This window comes from Equus przewalskii, chromosome 22 (genome assembly GCF_037783145.1).
Source record: "Equus przewalskii isolate Varuska chromosome 22, EquPr2, whole genome shotgun sequence".
In the NCBI taxonomy this organism is placed as follows: Eukaryota; Metazoa; Chordata; class Mammalia; order Perissodactyla; family Equidae; genus Equus; species Equus przewalskii.
The window spans coordinates 47,881,278-47,885,725 of record NC_091852.1 but is presented as its reverse complement, the minus strand read 5'-3'; positions in this window follow the sequence as shown (position 1 = coordinate 47,885,725).

The following is a 4,448-nucleotide window of genomic DNA, read 5'->3' as shown; positions in this document are numbered from 1 at the left end:
AAGATCTCTCTCCCTGACCCTTCTCCTCTTTAAAAGACACCTGGAGGCCTGGTTTACGGCGGCGGCTTTTCTGTGGTTGGCCTGCCCTCTGCTGGATTAAGGAGATTGATTGCGGAGACGTGGACTTCGGGGAAGGGCCAGCTTTCCGGAAAGGGGACGTGATCAGGAGACCGGATTTCCCCTGAGGTCACTCTAGGCCGTTTGTTTGCCAGAAACATCCAGGAGGCTGTGACCCAGCCTCTGAGTTGGGGGTGGGGAGCTTCCTGATGAAAACAGCTGCCTGGCTAGAGGTCAGAAGTTGGCTGTGCTGTGTGCCTGCCTGTTTGAGTTTCTCTATCCATACACCGATAGACAGATGAGAGAGACCAATTTCCTAGACAAACTGATCTTCAGCAATTGTCAAATTTTATCAGCTGGCTAATAAGAGATCAGCAAGATGACAGAGAGTATGCTTTGGGTATGGAAGGGATATGGAAATTGATGGGTTATATAGTTGGGATACAAAACACTTATATAAGCAGCAAGTTTATGGGGGGAAAAGACCTCCCTAACTAGGTAAAGATTGCAGTTTCATTACATACAGTAACAAAAACGTCATAGTCAAGTCCCTTATTACAGAGAGACATGGATGAGGAGGGATTGCGATGCCAGGGGCATCGGCTGTCAATCAGAGATTAAAAATTCAATACCTCGGGGCCAGTCCGTGGCTCAGCGGATAAGTTCACACGTTCCGCTTTGGCAGCCCGGGCTTTGCTGGTTCGGATCCCGAGTAAGGACATGGCATTGCTTGGCAAGCCATGCTGTGGTAGGCATCCCACATATAAAGTAGAGGAAGATGGGCATGGATGTTAGCTCAGGGCCAGTCTTCCTCAGCAAAAAGAGGAAGATTGGCAGCAGATGTTAGCTCAGGGCTAATCTTCCTCCAAAAAACAAAAAAAATTCAATACCGCTGAGAAGCAAAGGATGAGGATGCATCTGTGGCTGCTAACTGTAATCATAACGTTTCATTTCTTAAGAATGGTGTCTGATGATCTGATTGTCATGGATGCATAAACCACAGACATAGCAGCAAATAACAAGTTCTGCCTTGAAACAGGCCACTTGGCTCTAGAGATTTTCTCATGCAGAAGCAATGCAGATAGGACACAGTTTACACCCACCCCAGCCCCGACCCTCGCCTCACACGTCTTTGTTTCTTTAGTTTAGAGGCAATTTTTTTCCTCTGAAATTAGAATGACCAGAGGTTGAATTTTTTCACATCAATTAATTTTTCAGATAACTGATATTTGCACCTTTAAGTACTGTAACTTTTCCTCTTGAAATTTTTAAAAAAGGTTTTATTTTTATATGCTTATGAAAAAAATTTAAATGATGCAGAAAACTGAAGAGAATAAAATGTTAGTCCAAATCCTCTCACACACATGATGTTACGTGACTGTCACCCAAGGAGCCTTTCCATACACAAACAACAGCAGACTAGATCGATGGATGGATAGAACAGGCTTATGACACTTTTTCTGAAAATCTTGAGGCTAGACATGTTTTGGAATTTGGAATTCTTTAGATTTTGGTGAGATAATAAGGTATATATGCTGTATATCTTATAATATCTCCCAGTAGGATCTAGGCAGTACTCCATAATTAAATATATTAACATCTCTGCATATGAATATTCACACTAAGAGATGTTTGAAAGACTGCAAATAGCCTCCCTTAAATTCAGGACAGATTTTGCTGCTAAAAGGCTTATAAAATACCTTTAATTTCCACAGCTTTTTAGATTTCAGAATTGCAGGTAAGGAATTGTGGACCTGTGCCTTCATAAAATAGAAGAATATAATACACACTGTTTTTTAGAGAAAAAGTAATCAATTTAATTGTACCTGTAATTGATTGAATAAAAAGAAACTGAAGTGAAACCAAAGGAATTGCTGCACTTCACATAAATATTTCTTTATCCCAAGGTATTTTTTTAAATTTTTAATTATTTTTTTGCTGAAGAAGATCTGCCTTGAACTAACATCTGTGACAAACTTCCCCATGGCCAAGTGGTTAAGTTCCTGCACTCTGCTTCAGTGGCCCAGGGTTTTGCCAGTTCGGATGCTGGGTGTGGACGTGGCACCACTCATCGAGCCATGGTGAGGTGGCGTCCCACATAGCAAAACCAGAGGCACTCACAACTAGAACATACAACTATGTACTGGGGGGCTTTGGGGAGAAGAAGAAGGAAAAAATAAATAAATAAAATGTCTTGCTAGGGTTAAAAAAAGAAAGAAGTTAATAAGAGATTGGAGTCATTATGTTGGAATCATTTCTGATGGAGCTCTTCCCCACACGTTCTCTGTACTGTTAGGCTCAAGGCTCCCCAAATATTTTGTAACATTCTCTTTGGTATCCTGAGAATCATAAGTAATATAATCTATTCACACAGAAAATGAAAAAAAATGTAATACCTCACATATAGGAAAAATAAAAAGAAATTAATTTTATAAAATATAGTAATATGTATTTCAATATTTAAATCCTTGGGCATTATTACTAAAGACATCATGACGCAATGAGATGCTTGCATCTATGTATAATGGACAAGTTTTTATTTATTTTATTTTTATTGAGTTCATAACAGTTTACATTGTTGTGAAATTTCAGTTGTACATATTTCTTGTCTGTCACCACACAAGTGCTCCTCCTCACCCCCTGGGTCCACCCCCATGCCCCTGAACAAGTTTTTATTTAATAGGAGTCACAACTACCATATGATCCAGCTATTCCACTGCTGAGAATTTGTCCAAAGAACACGAAAACACGAATGCATAAAGATATGTGCACCCCTGTGTTCATTGCAGCATTATTCACAATAACCAAGACTCGGAGGCAACCTAGGTGCCCACCAAGGGATGAATGGATAAAGAAGATGTGGCATGTATACACAATGGAATACTACTCAGCCATAAAAAGATGGACTCTTGCCATTTGTGACAATAGTGATGGACCTTGAGGGTATTATGCTAAGTGAAGTAAGTCAAAGGGAGAAAGTCAAATACCATGTGATCTCACTCATAAATAGAAAACAAAGACAACAACAAAGAAACATATAGAGACAGAGATTGGATTGGTGGTTACCAGAGGGAAAGCAGGGAGGGAAGAGGGCAAAAGGGGTGCTTAAGCGCATGTGTGTGGTGATGGATGGTAATTAGTCTTTGGGTGGTGAACATGATGTAATCTACACAGAAATCAAAGTATAATGATGTACACCTGAAATTTATATAATGTTATAAACCGATGTTACCTCAATTTAAAAAAATAATAGGAGTTGTAAGAAGAGAAGCCATTCCATTCAAAATGAAAGCAGACGTGTGGTGGACACTAGAATAAAACCTAATGTTAAGTAACTATAGAGGAGACTTATTCGTATAAGTGATAGACAGAAGTAACCTTAAGTGAAGTAAGAATAACATGATAAGTACTAGGTAGAGAAGATGAAGGCATATGCTACTGTTGAAAATGAGCTAAGTGTTCTTTTCAAGGAAGATGTAATAATTTTCTATATTATGTCATGGGATGGGATCGTGAAAGAATATCTCAGAAATCATACACCCATCTAGATATCTCACTCATGTTGGAGCAAACATTTAGACCCCTAAGACCTTTGAGATCTTGGAGACCACGACCTTTAAGAGTTGATGTGGAATAGAAAAAGATTTGAAAAAAAGAAGCAATCTTTGAGAAGCTACAGAGAAGTTGTGTGGCAGACTTTTGGGGACATATCAGATGAGATTGAGAGCCAAGAGGAAATCTCCGAATAAATAATTTCAATATGAAATTTTCACAACATAGATTTCTTATCACTGTGCTGCAAATATTTTAAAAATTAATATTGAATGACATTACAATGTTTTAAAATAGCCTTTATCAAATTCATTGATAACTCGACATTTCACTTGTCTCATTTAACAATGTATAGTTTAAAGTCTTTTAAAAGGAGTCTCAAATCCCCCTGCACACATTTGCATTCGGTATCATCGTTTTTCCAGGAACCGAAGCACCGCTGCGAAACCCTTTTCAACTAAATAGTTAGCTGGAAATGAGACAAGTAATTTAGCTCTTTCCAAGAAGTGTGTATGCAAATCCTAACTGGGTCCCAAACTTCATAATTAGATGTATTAAACTGTGTTTTGGCTTCAGTCTTTTACGAATTTACTTCTTTAAACTCAACGAATTCTTCCTGCCAATGTGGGCTAGTGGCCTATTGGTTTCGAACGTATTAATCTCCCAGTCAGGTATTGAAATTTCAATCCTATCCTTAAGTCTAATCAACTAACTGCACCAAATAAAAGCAAAATTTCTAAACCACCGCCTCTAAACAGAAATCTCCTCCAAGGAGACTGGAGACTTCAGAGCAGGCGTGTATTCTCCACCTCCGACAGCCCCTCGAGGCTCCGCCCCTC